This window comes from Ascaphus truei, chromosome 10, assembly GCF_040206685.1.
Source record: "Ascaphus truei isolate aAscTru1 chromosome 10, aAscTru1.hap1, whole genome shotgun sequence".
NCBI lineage: Eukaryota > Metazoa > Chordata > Amphibia > Anura > Ascaphidae > Ascaphus > Ascaphus truei.
Window position 1 is genome coordinate 60,871,726 of NC_134492.1, and position 18,409 is coordinate 60,890,134.

An 18,409-nucleotide genomic window follows, 5' to 3' on the forward strand; every position below is an offset into this window, starting at 1 on the left:
GTGTGAGAGCAGGTAATGTGTGAGGGAGTTGGGGAAGCAGTAAGTGGGAGTGTGCGGAGGTAGAGCTGTGAGAGCAGGTAATGTGTGAGGGAGTTGGGGAAGCAGTAAGTGGGAGTGTGCGGAGGTAGAGCTGTGAGAGCAGGTAATGTGTGAGGGAGTTGGGGAAGCAGTAAGTGGGAGTGTGCGGAGGTAGAGTAGTGAGAGCAGGTAATGTGTGAGGGAGTTGGGGAAGCAGTAAGTGGGAGTGTTCGGGGGTAAAGCTGTGAGAGCAGGTAATGTGTGAGGGAGTTGGTGTTGGGGAAGCAGTAAGTGGGAGTGTGCGGAGGTAGGTCTGTGAGAGCAGGTAATGTGTGAGGGAGTTGGGGAAGCAGTAAGTGGGAGTGTGCGGAGGTAGAGTAGTGAGAGCAGGTAATGTGTGAGGGAGTTGGGGAAGCAGTAAGTGGGAGTGTGCGGAGGTAGAGCTGTGAGAGCAGGTAATGTGTGAGGGAGTTGGTGTTGGGGAAGCAGTAAGTGGGAGTGTGCGGAGGTAGGTCTGTGAGAGCAGGTAATGTGTGAGGGAGTTGGGAAGCAGTAAGAGGGAGTGTGGGGAGGTAGAGCTGTGAGAGCAGGTAATGTGTGAGGGAGTTGGGGAAGCAGTAAGTGGGAGTGTGCGGAGGTAGAGCTGTGAGAGCAGGTAATGTGTGAGGGAGTTGGTGTTGGGGAAGCAGTAAGTGGGAGTGTGCGGAAGTAGAGCTGTGAGAGCAGGTAATGTGTGAGGGAGTTGGTGTTGGGGAAGCAGTAAGTGGGAGTGTGCGGAGGTAGAGCTGTGAGAGCAGGTAATGTGTGAGGGAGTTGGGGAAGCAGTAAGTGGGAGTGTGCGGAGGTAGAGCTGTGAGCGCAGGTAATGTGTGAGGGAGTTGGTGTTGGGGAAGCAGTAAGTGGGAGTATGCAGCGGTAGAGCTGTGAGAGCAGGTAATGTGTGAGGGAGTTGGGGAAGCAGTAAGTGGGAGTGTGCGGAGGTAGAGCTGTGAGAGCAGGTAATGTGTGCGGGAGTTGGGGAAGCAGTAAGTGGGAGTGTGCGGAGGTAGAGCTGTGAGAGCAGGTAATGTGTGAGGGAGTTGGTGTTGGGGAAGCAGTAAGTGGGAGTGTGCGGAGGTAGAGCTGTGAGAGCAGGTAATGTGTGAGGGAGTTGGTGTTGGGGAAGCAGTAAGTAGGAGTGTGCGGAGGTAGAGCTGTGAGAGCAGGTAATGTGTGCGGGAGTTGGGGAAGCAGTAAGTGGGAGTGTGCGGAGGTAGAGCTGTGAGAGCAGGTAATGTGTGAGGGAGTTGGTGTTGGGGAAGCAGTAAGTGGGAGTGTGCGGAGGTAGAGCTGTGAGAGCAGGTAATGTGTGAGGGAGTTAGTGTTGGGGAAGCAGTAAGTGGGAGTGTGGGGAGGTAGAGCTGTGAGAGCAGGTAATGTGTGAGGGAGTTGGTGTTGGGGAAGCAGTAAGTGGGAATGTGCGGAGGTAGAGCTGCGAGAGCAGGTAATGTGTGAGGGAGTTGGGGAAGCAGTAAGTGGGAGTGTGCGGAGGTAGATCTGTGAGAGCAGGTAATGTGTGAGGGAGTTGTGGAAGCAGTAAGGGGGAGTGTGCGGAGGTAGAGCTGTGAGAGCAGGGAATGTGTGAAGGAGTTGGTGTTGGGGAAGCAGTAAGTGGGAGTGTGCGGAGGTAGAGCTGTGAGAGCAGGTAATGTGTGAGGGAGTTGGGGAAGCAGTAAGTGGGAGTGTGCGGAGGTAGAGCTGTGAGAGCAGGTAATGTGTGAGGGAGTTGGGGAAGCAGTAAGTGGGAGTGTGCGGAGGTAGAGCTGTGAGAGCAGGTAATGTGTGAGGGAGTTGGTGCTGGGGAAGCAGTAAGTGGGAGTGTGCGGAGGTAGAGCTATGAGAGCAGGTAATGTGTGAGGGAGTTGGGGAAGCAGTAAGTGGGAGTGTGCGGAGGTAGAGCTGTGAGAGCAGGTAATGTGTGAGGGAGTTGGGGAAGCAGTAAGTGGGAATGTGCGGAGGTAGAGCTGTGAGAGCAAGTAATGTGTGAGGGAGTTGGCGTTGGAGAAGCAGTAAGTGGGAGTGTGCGGAGGTAGAGCTGTGAGAGCAGGTAATGTGTGAAGGAGTTGTGGAAGCAGTAAGTGGGAGTGTGCGGAGGTAGAGCTGTGAGAGCAGGTAATGTGTGAGGGAGTTGGTGTTGGGGAAGCAGTAAGTGGGAGTGTGCGGAGGTAGAGCTGTAAGAGCAGGTAATGTGTGAGGGAGTTGGGGAAGCAGTAAGTGGGAGTGTGCGGAGGTAGAGCTGTGAGCGCAGGTAATGTGTGAGGGAGTTGGTGTTGGGGAAGCAGTAAGTGAAAGTGTGCGGAGGTAGCGCTGTGAGAGCAGGTAATGTGTGAGGGAGTTGGTGTTGGGGAAGCAGTAAGTGGGATTGTGCAGAGGTAGCGCTGTGAGAGCAGGTAATGTGTGAGGGAGGTAGTGTTGGGGAAGCAGTAAGTGGGAGTGTGCGGAGGTAGAGCTGTGAGAGCAGGTAATGTGTGAGGGAGTTGGTGTTGGGGAAGCAGGAAGTGGGAGTGTGCGGAGGTAGAGCTATGAGAGCAGGTAATGTGTGAGGGAGTTGGGGAAGCAGTAAGTAGGAGTGTGCGGAGGTAGAGCTGTGAGAGCAGGTAATGTGTGAGGGAGTTGGGGAAGCAGTAAGTGGGAGTGTGCGGAGGTAGAACTGTGAGAGCAAGTAATATGTGAGGGAGTTGGTGTTGGGGAAGCAGTAAGTGGGAGTGTGCGGAGGTATTGCTGTGAGAGCAGGTAATGTGTGAGGGAGTTGGCGTTGGAGAAGCAGTAAGTGGGAGTGTGCGGAGGTAGAGCTGTGAGAGCAGGTAATGTGTGAAGGAGTTGTGGAAGCAGTAAGTGGGAGTGTGCGGAGGTAGAGCTGTGAGAGCAGGTAATGTGTGAGGGAGTTGGTGTTGGGGAAGCAGTAAGTGGGAGTGTGCGGAGGTAGAGCTGTAAGAGCAGGTAATGTGTGAGGGAGTTGGGGAAGCAGTAAGTGGGAGTGTGCGGAGGTAGAGCTGTGAGCGCAGGTAATGTGTGAGGGAGTTGGTGTTGGGGAAGCAGTAAGTGAAAGTGTGCGGAGGTAGAGCTGTGAGAGCAGGTAATGTGTGAGGGAGTTGGTGTTGGGGAAGCAGTAAGTGGGATTGTGCGGAGGTAGCGCTGTGAGAGCAGGTAATGTGTGAGGGAGGTAGTGTTGGGGAAGCAGTAAGTGGGAGTGTGCGGAGGTATAGCTGTGAGAGCAGGTAATGTGTGAGGGAGTTGGTGTTGGGGAAGCAGGAAGTGGGAGTGTGCGGAGGTAGAGCTGTGAGAGCAGGGAATGTGTGAGGGAGTTGGGGAAGCAGTAAGTGGGAGTGTGCGGAGGTAGAGGTGTGAGAGCAGGTAATGTGTGAGGGAGTTGGGGAAGCAGTAAGTAGGAGTGTGCGGAGGTAGAGCTGTGAGAGCAGGTAATGTGTGCGGGAGTTGGGGAAGCAGTAAGTGGGAGTGTGCGGAGGTAGAGCTGTGAGAGCAAGTAATGTGTGAGGGAGTTGGCGTTGGGGAAGCAGTAAGTGGGAGTGTGCGGAGGTAGAGCTGGGAGAGCAGGTAATGTGTGAGGGAGTTGGTGTTGGGGAAGCAGTAAGTGGGATTGTGCGGAGGTAGCGCTGTGAGAGTAGGTAATGTGTGCGGGAGGTAGTGTTGGGGAAGCAGTAAGTGGGTGTGTGCGGAGGTAGAGCTGTGAGAGCAGGTAATGTGTGAGGGAGTTGGTGTTGGGGAAGCAGGAAGTGGGAGTGTGCGGAGGTAGAGCTGTGAGAGCAGGTAATGTGTGGGGGAGTTGGGGAAGAAGTAAGTGGGAGTGTGCGGAGGTAGATCTGTGAGAGCAGGTAATGTGTGAGGGAGTTGTGGAAGCAGTAAGGGGGAGTGTGCGGAGGTAGAGCTGTGAGAGCAGGTAACGTGTGAGGGAGTTGGTGTTGGGGAAGCAGTAAGTGGGAGTGTGCAGAGGTAGAGCTGTGAGAGCAGGTAATGTGTGAAGGAGTTGGTGTTGGGGAAGCAGTAAGTGGGAGTGTGCAGAGGTAGAGCTGTGAGAGCAGGTAATGTGTGAAGGAGTTGGTGTTGGGGAAGCAGTAAGTGGGAGTGTGCGGAGGTAGAGCTGTAAGAGCAGGTAATGTGTGAGGGAGTTGGGGAAGCAGTAAGTGGGAGTGTGCGGAGGATGAGCTGTGAGAGCAGGTAATGTGTGAGGGAGTTGGGGAAGCAGTAAGTGGGATTGTGCAGAGGTAGAGCTGTAAGAGCAGGTAATGTGTGAGGGAGTTGGGGAAGCAGTAAGTGGGAGTGTGCGGAGGTAGAGCTGTGGGAGCAGGTAATGTGTGAGGGAGTTGGTGTTGGGGAAGCAGTAAGTGGGAGTGTGCGGAGGTAGAGCTGTGAGAGCAGGTAATGTGTGAGGGAGTTGGCGTTGGGGAAACAGTAAGTGGGAGTGTGCGGAGGTAGAGCTGGGAGAGCAGGTAATGTGTGAGGGAGTTGGTGTTGGGGAAGCAGTAAGTGGGAGTGTGCAGAAGTAGAGCTGTGAGAGCAGGTAATGTGTGAAGGAGTTGTGGAAGCAGTAAGTGGGAGTGTGCGGAGGTAGAGCTGTGAGAGCAGGTAATGTGTGAGGGAGTTGGTGTTGGGGAAGCAGTAAGTGGGATTGTGCGGAGGTAGCGCTGTGAGAGTAGGTAATGTGTGAGGGAGGTAGTGTTGGGGAAGCAGTAAGTGGGTGTGTGCGGAGGTAGAGCTGTGAGAGCAGGTAATGTGTGAGGGAGTTGGTGTTGGGGAAGCAGGAAGTGGGAGTGTGCGGAGGTAGAGCTGTGAGAGCAGGTAATGTGTGGGGGAGTTGGGGAAGAAGTAAGTGGGAGTGTGCGGAGGTAGATCTGTGAGAGCAGGTAATGTGTGAGGGAGTTGTGGAAGCAGTAAGGGGGAGTGTGCGGAGGTAGAGCTGTGAGAGCAGGTAACGTGTGAGGGAGTTGGTGTTGGGGAAGCAGTAAGTGGGAGTGTGCAGAGGTAGAGCTGTGAGAGCAGGTAATGTGTGAAGGAGTTGGTGTTGGGGAAGCAGTAAGTGGGAGTGTGCAGAGGTAGAGCTGTGAGAGCAGGTAATGTGTGAAGGAGTTGGTGTTGGGGAAGCAGTAAGTGGGAGTGTGCGGAGGTAGAGCTGTAAGAGCAGGTAATGTGTGAGGGAGTTGGGGAAGCAGTAAGTGGGAGTGTGCGGAGGATGAGCTGTGAGAGCAGGTAATGTGTGAGGGAGTTGGGGAAGCAGTAAGTGGGATTGTGCAGAGGTAGAGCTGTAAGAGCAGGTAATGTGTGAGGGAGTTGGGGAAGCAGTAAGTGGGAGTGTGCGGAGGTAGAGCTGTGGGAGCGGGTAATGTGTGAGGGAGTTGGTGTTGGGGAAGCAGTAAGTGGGAGTGTGCGGAGGTAGAGCTGTGAGAGCAGGTAATGTGTGAGGGAGTTGTGGAAGCAGTAAGTGGGAGTGTGCGGAGGTAGAGCTGTGAGAGCAGGTAATGTCTGAGGGAGTTGGGGAAGCAGTAAGTGGGAGTGTGCAGAGCAAGAGCTGGGAGAGCAGGTAATGTGTGAGGGAGTTGGGGAAGCAGTAAGTGGGAGTGGGCGGAGGTAGAGCTGTGAGAGCAGGTAATGTGTGAGGGAGTTTGGGAAGCAGTAAGTGGGAGTGTGCGGAGGTAGAGCTGGGAGAGCAGGTAATGTGTGAGGGAGTTGGTGTTGGTGAAGCAGTAAGTGGGAGTGTGCGGAGGTAGAGCTGTGAGAGCAGGTAATGTGTGAGGGCATTGGCGTTGGGGAAGCAGTAAGTGGGATTGTGCAGAGGTAGAGCTGTGAGAGCAGGTAATGTGTGAAGGAGTTGGGGAAGCAGTAAGTGGGAGTGTGCGGATGTAGAGCTGTGAGAGCAGGTAATGTGTGAGGGCGTTGGCGTTGGGGAAGCAGTAAGTGGGAGTGTGTGGAGGTAGAGCTGTGAGCGCAGGTAATGTGTGAAGGAGTTGGTGTTGGGGAAGCAGTAAGTGGGAGTGTGCGGAAGTAGAGCTGTGAGAGCAGGTAATGTGTGAGGGAGTTGGTGTTGGGGAAGCAGTAAGTGGGAGTGTGCGGATGTAGAGCTGTGAGAGCAGGTAATGTGTGAGGGAGTTGGGGAAGCAGTAAGTGGGAGTGTGCGGAGGTAGAGCTGTGAGAGCAAGTAATGTGTGAGGGAGTTGGGGAAGCAGTAAGTGGGAGTGTGCGGAGGTAGAGCTGTGATTGCAGGTAATGTGTGAGGGAGTTGGGGAAGCAGTAAGTGGGAGTGTGCGGAGGTAGAGCTGTGAGAGCAGGTAATGTGTGAGGGAGTTGGGGAAGCAGTAAGTGGGAGTGTGCGGAGGTAGAGCTGTGAGAGCAGGTAATGTGTGAGGGAGTTGGGGAAGCAGTAAGTGGGAGTGTGCGGAGGTAGAGCTGTGAGAGCAGGTAATGTGTGAGGGACTTGGCTTTGGGGAAGCAGTAAGTGGGATTGTTGGAGCGTGGAAAGGCTTCTTTATACATCTGAAATACCCAAGACCAGTAGCAGAGCAGCTGTAACCTCAGCAAACGGCAGCAAACAGCTGCCACCCTTTGGCTGCCACCTTTACTGCGACTTGGGTGTTGTCTCTAAGAGAGTCTGATGTGTAGAAAGCCGACCATGGAATACTTCTCTTAGTGGTACGAACACTGGGGGGGACCCAGATCCAATTCCAGTGTTACCTCTCCTTGTGACCTTGGGCAAGTCACTTTATCCCTCAGGCTCCAAAATAATTGAAAGAATTGTAAGCTCTTTGGGGCAGGGAATGCAAAATTCTACCCAGAGCGTTAATTATGCGGTCAGCGCAACATAGAAAATAAATATATTATTATCAGGCTCAGAAACGGGAGGTAATAATAAGGTGTGCGTCGGCTACATGGAGTCCCAAAAAGACAAATCCTAAAAAAAAATATCACAGTAATTGTAGAGTTTAAATAACAAGGTTAATTTTGGACCCAAATTGGAAAATGATTAGGTAGGTCTCTGTGTTGAAAGAAATATGTATGTAAAAAATATTGCCGGTTGGGTATTTTACTGGAAATTACTGTAAATTATAAGAACTAGCTTAATTTGCCAAGAGCTGAACACAGCCTGACGCACAGAACACAGGACACAGGCTGACGCACAGAGCACAGAACACAGGCTGACACACAGAACACAGGCTGACACACAGAACACAGGCTGACACACAGAACACAGCCTGACGCACAGAACACAGGACACAGGCTGACGCACAGAGCACAGAACACAGGCTGACACACAGAACACAGGCTGACACACAGAACACAGAACACAGGCTGACACACAGAACACAGGCTGACACACAGAACACAGGCTGACACACAGAACACAGAACACAGGCTGACACACAGAACACAGGCTGACACACAGAACACAGGCTGACACACAGAACACAGAACACAGGCTGACACACAGAACACAGGCTGACACACAGAACACAGGCTGACACACAGAACACAGGCTGACACACAGAACACAGGCTGACACACAGAACACAGAACACAGGCTGACACACAGAACACAGGACACCGACTGACGCACAGGACACAGGACACAGGCGGTTGAACTTATAAAAAGATTAATTTGATACACACTAATATAATATGTGCTATACCTCTTATTACCCCATATAACCGCTCCCTATAACTCCTCCTATTACCCCATATAACTTCTCCCTATAACTCCTCCTATTACCCCATATAACCGCTCCCTATAACTCCTCCTATTACCTCATATAACCTCTCCCTATAACTCCTCCTATTACCCCATATAACCTCTCTCTATAACTCCTCCTATTACCCCATATAACCGCTCCCTATAACTCCTCCTATTACTCCATATAACCCCTCCCTATAACTCCTCCTATTACCCCATATAGCCTCTCCCTATAACTCCTCCTATTACCCCATATAGCCTCTCCCTATAACTCCTCCTATTACCCCATATAACCGCTCCCTATAACTCCTCCTATTACTCCATATAACCTCTCCCTATAACTCCTCCTATTACCCCATATAACCGCTCCCTATAACTCCTCCTATTACCCCATATAACTCCTCCTATTACCCCATATAACCGCTCCCTATAACTCCTCCTATTACCCTATATAACCGCTCCCAATAACTTCTCCTATTACCCCATATAACCTCTCCCTATAACTCCTCCTATTACCCCATATAACCTCTCCCTATAACTCCTCCTATTACCCCATATAACCGCTCCCTATAACTCCTCCTATTACCCCATATAACCTCTCCCTATAACTCCTCCTATTACCCCATATAACTCCTCCTATTACCCCATATAACCTCTCCCTATAACTCCTCCTATTACCCCATATAACCTCTCCCTATAACTCCTCCTATTACCCCATATAACCGCTCCCTATAACTCCTCCTATTACCCCATATAACCTCTCACAATAACTCCTCCTATTACCCCATATAACCTCTCCCTATAACTCCTCCTATTACCCCATATAACCGCTCCCTATAACTCCTCCTATAACCCCATATAACTGCTCCCTATAACTCCTCCTATTATCCCATATAACTCCTCCTATTACACCATATAACCGCTTCCTATAACTCCTCCTATTACCCCATATAACCGCTCCCTATAACTCCTCCTATAACCCCATATAACTGCTCCCTATAACTCCTCCTATTATCCCATATAACTCCTCCTATTACACCATATAACCGCTTCCTATAACTCCACACTTATACTTTCTTTGGACCCTCAAAACTGAGGCACACAGGCGCTACATAGGTTTAAATGTCAGCAGTGGGTATAAGCAGGAGATACTTACTGTAGGATCATTATACAGTACAGTATATTTATTGTTAAGTGGGCCAAAGTCTAACGTTTTTCGAGGGAGTTTAATAAAGTACTCAGTACCATTATACTATTCAGCACATTCATAATCCAGGTGCTGGGAGTGAGCAGAGGTATCCAGTACAGTTATAGAGTGCAGCAGGGACTACTAGCGATACTCAGCATCATTATATAATGGTGCGAGAAGGGGCCCAGGAGGCATGTAAATGGCCAACGCGAAACCTTCACGTTGCGCTGCGCAGTAGATCTTGGCTCACGGTGTCATTTTCTGCTATTTTGGGCCGTGGAAAGACAGAATTGGGCTTTTTATCGCCGGCCCTGGGACTGCAGCCAATGTACAGTATGCTTTACTCAGGGCAGAAACAACACGGAACGGCTTCAGTGCGGGATCCAGGGGCTCAATGTCAGAGAGGGGAGAGAGTATATACACGCACACACACAGTAATATATATTATAAATACACAGTATATTCATGCAAACACAAATATATATACAGAGTTTACATGCACACACGTGCATCCGTTATATATATATATATGTCAATAAATTTCACTTTTTTGTATATAGGAGCGTGCCCTTTTTTTCCTTTTTCTGTATATTTTTGGACAGTATGCACCCTTCCTTTACTCTTATTTTTTATTTTTGTGTTGTGCGTGCCCTGTTTTTGATTATGTATATATATATATATATATATATATATATATATATATATATATATATATACACGTGTGTATATATACTGTAATATATACATATATTTTTTTACACAGGCACACGTTATGTATATACACACGCACATATATATATATATATATATATATATATATATATATTTTTTTTCAGAAGCAGTCTGTTTCCACTTATTGCAGCTGTAGTAAAATGAAAGAGGGAGCGAGCAAGAAATCGAGTGAGAATAATGAAGAGAAGGGGAGAGGGAGAAAGAGAGAAAGAGGGGGAGAGGGAGAAAGAGGGGGAGAGGGAGAAAGAGGGGGAGAGGGAGAAAGAGGGGGAGAGGGAGAAAGAGGGGGAGAGGGAGAAAGAGGGGGAGAGGGAGAAAGAGGGGGAGAGGGAGAAAGAGGGGGGAGGGAGAAAGAGGGGGAGAGGAAGAAAGAGGGGGAGAGGGAAAGCAAACCCTGACAGGGAGGGGGTAACATGACCTTTAGTCCTGAGGGGGCCCTGGAGGTGAGGGGGTAAAGAGGAGGATGGGGGATGAAGTACCCCCTCTCCTGCTGCCTTTCTAATTCTCCCAACATACCACTTAGATTGTAAGCTCTCCAGGGCAGGGATTTCCTTTCCTATTGTGACTTTGCACTGCTTATTGTATTATAATTTCCTGCACTGTATTGTCTCTTTTGTAAAGAGCCGAGTACACTGCAGGCACTACATAAATGGAGAGGGGAAGAGGGGAAGAGGGGAAGAGGGACTCAAATCCCTCATACACACTCCTCTATACAACACAAGGAGAGATACCGGAGATACCCGAGAAATAATCAGATTCACTTCAGCTTATTTGCGTATTTAAGCGATCCGCCTTTGCGGAGATCTGACTTGGCGAACCCCCTCGCCAACTTCCCTAAAGTCAGATTTCTTTTCAAAGTTGCACGCAAAAAAACCCCAGCTTATTCTGCCAGGCTCCAGAAATTGGGGTGAAAAGCACAGACATCTCTAATGTTAAAAATAGCAACTTTCCCTCAAAGAGAGAAACGTGAAAAGTCCCATGAATTAAAGGGAAAAAAGTGGATCGCGTCGGGGCTTAATTTAATTCCGTGGCAGCCGGCACAGAAATCACCTTGTGGCTGGAGGTTTTATCTGTAATGTAATTCCGTGGCAGCCGGCACAGAAATCACCTTGTGGCTGGAGGTTTTATCTGTAATGTTATTTCAGTTCACACGCGGCCTCTGCTAATGACTTAAAACTCTATCCCTTTATTTATTTGGACATTTACACAAGAGTTACACGGAAACCATCCCCGCGGGGCGAGAAGCCAGGGCGGGTATTTTCAGACCCTGTAAATAGATTCTTTGTGCTACATTTTAGGGACTCGGTGAGAGGAATTTCTTCTCGCTTCCAAAAAGCAAATCCTTGGGGTCCGATTCCCATAAAGAGATATTTAGCATCGATATAGAGTTTAAGGAGCAATCCCAGCAATATCCTACATGTGTGTTTAAAAAAAAAAATACAAAAATACAAAAAATAAAAAATAAGTCACTGCAGTATTAGTACCTTTTTTTATATCTTAAAATTAATCTCTTAGTCCCATTTTTAATGAGTGTTAATATACTGAGCATCCTCTGATTTCTATAGCAGGTTTTATCCCACCTCCCCAGCACTTTCCTGTTTGTGATCATTTGTTGCCAATGTTCCCAGCAGTTTGAGCTGCAAACTGTAACAATAGACAGTTATCTCAGTAACATAAGAATACATTGTAGCTGCTGAGTTACACTGACTGAAGGAATGATTGAAACTGAAAGGCGGCCATTAAGTGAACCCTAGGAAGCAGGATTTTGCTGATTGATCACGGGGGGACCGTGATTGATCAGCAGCTTAGGTAATTACTTGTCAATAGAAGGTAACCAAAGGCTGTCTATATTAAAACAAAATACATATTTAAGTGCCACTTGAATTGCCTCTTTAAAAGTAGAAACCAAATTGAAATTAAACACTAATCGTTAATTATCTTGTTTTAATCTGCTTAAACTGTTGAGTGATTGTAAATTAAACGGAAAAACCCACATAGGGCAAACAAAAAAGGGTTAATCAAATGTAACTTTAAAAGATTCAACCCCCCTGAATGTAACGGTTTGACTTAATGATATCCTGTGAAAAATTAGTGTGTTTCTCTTTTCTCCGGGAACACGGCATTCCAAAGAGATCAGCTGCTTCGTTTTCAAGGTCTGACTAATGACCGTTACTTTGCAAACAAAGACCACCACAGAAAAATAATCATTCACCTTTTACTCTGAGAGCCGACAAACAGTCTGATCGCCACAAAGACATTAAGTACAGATGGTAAAAACCACCTCCCAAAAGATTTGGTCTGCTGCGGACGTGTTCCAAGTCAACAACGAGGGTTATATTCCATAACGTGTATTAATAAAGTAGAACAGGTTTTATTGTTACACGGGTCAAAAACGTGAAAGCGCAACATAAAAAAACGCCAAAAAATATATAAAAAGAACTATTTCCTAATTCCGACCTATTTGTACTTTTTTTTTTACGTCGCTTGTTCACTTCTCCAATCTTGCAAGACCCCTCCCCCCTCCTCCCCCTGCTAGCAGTAACGGGGTTAATCCTTTGATGTATTGTTAATGGGATATCTGTCTGTTAGTTTTTTAATGGTATAATCCCGGAACACAAAGTTTAATGAAAACCGGGCTGAATTCCTATGAGCGAGATTTTCTCCGCCGGATGTATTATCCCGGCTGCTTTGGGGAGATAAATCGAGGCCGCGTCGCCGGAACGAGGGAAATAATGAACGGGATTAATTTGGAGGCAGATTAGGAGGGGAGGGTGGGAGAACAGACCGTCCTGGCCTGACGTGAGGAGATGAGATCATCTTTCAGGGCTTTGGGTACCAGAATATCAGAGGATGGAAGGGTAGCAATGATTGATGTCGGGGCGGGGGTGCAGATGCTAGGATATTTGGGGTAACCCCTTTTAATGAGGGGATTTGGGGGTGGGGGGGCTCTGTAACTTGCACAGTGAGGAGAAGTTTATCGGACACATGCAGAGGCACGGTGACAATAAGGGACAGTTGTAGTGACACAGAGGAGAGGGGACAGAGGAAGGGCCAGTCGCAGGGAGGAGCGGAGGGGACAGCGACACAGAAAAGAGACATAGAAAAGGGACAGTTACAGTGTCAGAAAAGAGACAGTCACAGTGAGAAGGAGCAGAGGAGACAGTGACAAAGAAAAGGGACAGTCACATTGAGAAGGGACAGAGAGGACAGGGGACAGTGACACAGAAAAGGGACAGTCACAGTGAGAAGGAGCAGAGGAGAGCGTGACAAGGAAAAGGGACAGTCACATTGATAAGGGACAGAGAGGACAGACAGGGGACAGTGACACAGAAAAGGGACAGTTACAGTGAGAAGGAGCAGAGGAGACAGGGGACAGTGACACAGAAAAGGGAGTCACAGTGAGAAGGAGCCGAGGGGACAGAGACAGGGGACAGTGACACAGAAATGGGACAGTCACAGTGAGAACGAGCCGAGGGGACAGAGACAGGGCATCGTGACAAAAACAAAATTTTAACTAAGAAAGGGGGAAAAGAAGAATGACAGAGGGACAAGGACGGTGTGAAGCAGAGGGACGGCGCTGGTGACAAGCCGCACAGGGCACAGGGGACAGTGACAGCCGGATTTTGTTAACCCCTTAATAACTGTCACATCTGTCACACCATGAGGCTATGCTGGGTAACTGGAGATGAATGCGCTCAGTGACCCACTTTCAGTCCCTGCTTACAGCTGGCACAGGGTTTACTGGGAACAAATGTTACTTATTAGAAGTAACACAAATTACACCTCAGTTCATGAAAATAAGCATTTTATTCATGCCAAGAATTTTATTTCTGCATCGACTGAGGGAAGTATTTACTCTATATCACCCTGTGTGTGTTACACGAACACATTTACTGCTGTCACTGTGTATATGTGTGTGTGTGTGTGTTACACTAATACACTTACTGCTATCCCTGTGTGTGTTACACTAATACACTTACACTTACTGCTATCCCTGTGTGTTACACTAATACACTTACACTTATTGCTGTCACTGTGTATATGTGTGTGTGTGTTACACTAATACACTTACTGCTATCCCTGTGTGTGTTACACTAATACACTTACTGCTATCACTGTGTGTGTTACACTAATACACTTATACTTACTGCTATCCCTGTGTGTTACACTAATACACTTACACTTACTGCTGTCTGTGTGTGTGTCTTACACTAATACACTTACACTTACTGCTATCCCTGTGTGTGTTACACCAATAAACTTACACTTACTGCTATCACTGTGTGTGCTCCACTAATACACGTACAGCTATCACTGTGTGTGTTCCACTAATACACGTACAGCTGTCGCTGTGTGTGTTACACCTAATACACGTACACTTACTGCTATCACTGTGTGTGTTCCACTAATACACGTACAGCTGTCGCTGTGTGTGTTACACCTAATACACGTACACTTACTGCTATCACTGTGTGTGTTACACTAATACACTTACACTTACTGCGGTCACTGTGTATTACACTAATACACTTACTGCTATCACTGCGTGTGTGTTACACCTAATGCACTTACACTTACTGCTATCACTGTGTGTTACACTAATATACTTACTGCTATAACTGTGTGTGTTACACTAATACACTTACTGCTATCACTGTGTGTGTTCCACTAATACACGTACAGCTGTCGCTGTGTGTGTTACACCTAATACACGTACACTTACTGCTATCACTGTGTGTGTTCCACTAATACACGTACAGCTGTCGCTGTGTGTGTTACACCTAATACACGTACACTTACTGCTATCACTGTGTGTGTTACACTAATACACTTACACTTACTGCGGTCACTGTGTATTACACTAATACACTTACTGCTATCACTGCGTGTGTGTTACACCTAATGCACTTACACTTACTGCTATCACTGTGTGTTACACTAATATACTTACTGCTATAACTGTGTGTGTTACACTAATACACTTACTGCTATCACTGTGTGTTACACTAATACACATACTTACTGCTATCATTGCGTGTGTGATACACTAATGCACGTACACTTACTGCTATAACTGTGTGTGACACTAATGCACTTACACTTACTGCTATCATTGTGTGTATTACACTAATACACTTACTGCTATCCCTGTGTGTGTTATACTAATATACTTACACCTACTGCTATCACTGTGTGTTACACTAATACACTTACTGCTATCCCTGTGTGTGCTACACTAATACACATACTGCTGTCATTGTGTGTGTTATAACTATTAATGTATGTACAGTATAACACTGTTGCAGGTGAATGCTTTGCAGTGTGGCAATCTTTATTCATTCACGTTGTACGCTTCACAAATCGCAGAAGAAAGAACTCACCTTAAAACGTTCCGTCCCGCTCCTGAAATCTCCTCATAGCCACACATTCATTATTTCTCATTGCAGAACAGGTCCCGCGTGTCACCTGCAGAGAAACACAGGAGTATGTTAGGAGGTGTGAAATGTACCCGGGGAAAAAAGGAGATAAAGGACATGTTCTGGGTGTCCCTCAAACATCCAATACGTTTGGGAAAATAAGATTGTGAGGTACAGTAGTTCAAACAAAACTTCCTCAGTAACGTCTCCTATTACTCAATATATTACTCGTCCTATTACTCCATATGTGACTTCTTCCTATTGCTCCATATATGACTTTTCCCTATAACTCCTCCTATTACCCCATATAACCGCTCCCTATAACTCCTCCTATTACCCCATATAACCTCTCTCTATAACTCCTCCTATTACCCCATATAACCTCTCTATAACTCCTCCTATTACCCCATATAACCGCTCCCTATAACTCCTCCTATTACCCCATATAACCTCTCCCTATAACACCTCCTATTACCCCATATAACCGCTCCCTATAACTCCTCCTATTACCCCGTATAACACCCCTTTAACTCCTTCTGTTCCCAATTATGGAAGAATAATAGTCACATTATTTCTATGTATAGCTATAACCAGGTTTGTGTTTTCCGTAGCTATGAGAAGAGCCATGCTTTGGGTTTCCTTGCAGTGTGTGTGTGTGTGTGTGTCCTGGAATAGACGGGCATGTTCCCTGGGATCTCTCTCTGGCAGCACCAACTTCCTCAGGGCTAGAGAGATTCCCTGCAGTTTACGCAGCAGGCTTTTCTACCTGCCTGATGAGCCAGGTGGAGACTGGCTAATTGTCGGTAGCTGCTTTCTATTTGAAGCCCTTCTTAGACAGAGGTAAGGAACATTTCTCCGTTGTAGTAGAGAAGATTTCCTCTGCCTTCTGGCTGCTGGAAGGAGATAATGACCCAACGAGATAGAGAACGATACCCCGGTATGAAACGAGACGACGCTTCAGACAGCTGATAAGGAGTGTTGAAGTCGATGGAATGTTGTCTTCCGACCGGTTAAAGGGATAAGATGGGAAAGTCTGCGGGAGCCGTGTCTATCTCTCCAACATCCGAAGGGGACAGGGGGCCCTTTCAGCGTCTGGCTTTTGAAGATCTTTACCAGGCACACTTCAAAAAGTTTATGGGAGGTTATGGTGTGAAACAAGGGAACACAGAAGATCTCACGCAACTACTGTCCTCGCAAAAAGTAGCAGCCGGGTCGGCTCGGGCACGGGAATCTGAGGTCTGTTTCCTGTAGAGGCGCAGAGATCAAACCCCGTGGAAGTCAGTGGAACACGTACAGTAGGGATCGTAAGTGTTTCTTACTAAACGTGGCATGGGGGACGGTATGAATGTGGCTCTATACTAACAGCATCTTCAATTCCAGATTGGCTTGCAGGGCATTGGGGAGAGGAGACAGGGGTGGGGGAGAGGAGACAGGGGTGAGGGGTGGGGGAGAGGAGACGGGTGGGGGAGAGGAGGGGAAATGCAGAAGAGGGGGGAGAGAGGATATAGAGGGGGAAGGGGGGAGAGAAGAGAAAGGGAGGAAGGAGATAGAGAGGAAAGACAGGAGAGGGGGGGAGGGGAATGGTGGAGAGAAGGGAGGAGGGGTTTTGCAGGTACAGCGAGTCCCTGCCCCTAAAGAGCTTGCAATCTAATTTTAGCACCTGAGGCACAGGGGATATAAAGTGACTTACACAAGGAGCCGACTCTGGGGTTTGCACCCACTTCAAACACAGCATTCTCCGCACTGAGCTCCTCCTTCAGTAAAGGCTTAGAAGGGGATCCTGTTTTGTAAATGGGATTTAAATGGCCGTCCAATTGGAACCCAGAACCGATGACAATGCAGTTTCCTAATAGCACAAGATTTGTCTGCCATTTTGTTTCCCCTGACAGAGATTTTAAACCCGGTAACTGCACCGGTAAGTATCTCAGGAACCCTGGCGGAGTCACCAGAGCGGAACAATTGGAGTGTATGGCTCTGGGGGTGAAACCCTCAACACCCCCACACTCCAGGCGCCCACCCTGTAAACAAATTGGGGGCAAAAATAAAACTGGAGTAGGAGGAACTGGTCCTTTATGAGCCAATGAAATATCTGTGCAGGGAACCGGAATACAATCTGTTCTAGGTTCCGCTCATTACTGGTAACTATGTAACTATGTCTGTGCAGGGAACAGGAATACAATCTGTTCTAGGTTCCGCTCATTACTGGTAACTATGTAACTATGTCTGTGCAGGGAACCGGAATACAATCTGTTCTAGGTTCCGCTCATTACTGGTAACTATGTAACTATGTCTGTGCAGGGAACAGGAATACAATATGTTCTAGGTTCCGCTCATTACTGGTAACTATGTAACTATGTCTGTGCAGGGAACAGGAATACAATCTGTTCTAGGTTCCGCTCATTACTGGTAACTATGTAACTATGTCTGTGCAGGGAACCGGAATACAATCTGTTCTAGGTTCCGCTCATTACTGGTAACTATGTAACTATGTCTGTGCAGGGAACAGGAATACAATCTGTTCTAGGTTCCGCTCATTACTGGTAACTATGTAACTATGTCTGTGCAGGGAACCGGAATACAATCTGTTCTAGGCTCCGCTCATTACTGGTAACTATGTAACTATGTCTGTGCAGGGAACCGGAATACAATCTGTTCTAGGTTCCGCTCATTACTGGTAACTATGTAACTATGTCTGTGCAGGGAACCGGAATACAATCTGTTCTAGGCTCCGCTCATTACTGGTAACTATGTAACTATGTCTGTGCAGGGAACCGGAATACAATCTGTTCTAGGTTCCGCTCATTACTGGTAACTATGTAACTATGTCTGTGCAGGGAACCGGAATACAATCTGTTATAGGCTCCGCTCATTACTGGTAACTATGTAACTATGAAAACAAATATATCGGCCAACAGAGTTAAAAACTGGTATATACCAGTGAAGATACTCACATATTACTTGACCTCTCTGCAGCATTTGACACCGTGGACCACCCTCTTCTCCTTCACATTCTCCATACTCTTGGTATTCGTAACAAAGCTCTATCCTGGATCATTCACCCAGTAGCCCAAGCACGCTGCCTAGGGGTCACACTCGACTCCTCTCTCACATTCTCCTCTCACATTCAAAACATTTCTAAAACCTGTCGCTTTTTCCTCCGCAATATAACTAAGATACGCTCTTTCCTCTGTTGCTCGACTGCTAAAACTCTGACTCAGGCCCTCATTCTCTCCCGTGTCGAGTACTGTAACCTCCTGCTGTCCGCCCTTCCTGCCTCTCACCTGTCTCCCCTACAATCTATCCTAAACGCTGCTGCCAGAATCACTCTACTCTTTC

General features: G+C 47.7%; 1 long non-coding RNA gene across 1 annotated transcript in view; it reads right to left on the reverse strand.

Moving 5' to 3' along the window:
* The window catches only part of LOC142503997 (uncharacterized), a 58,792-nt gene that overhangs the window by 12,681 nt on the left and 27,702 nt on the right, over positions 1–18,409 (reverse strand). The window contains exon 2 of the long non-coding RNA XR_012804158.1: positions 15,038–15,122. This is a non-coding gene — a long non-coding RNA (uncharacterized LOC142503997). The remainder of the gene's footprint in view (positions 1–15,037; positions 15,123–18,409) is intronic.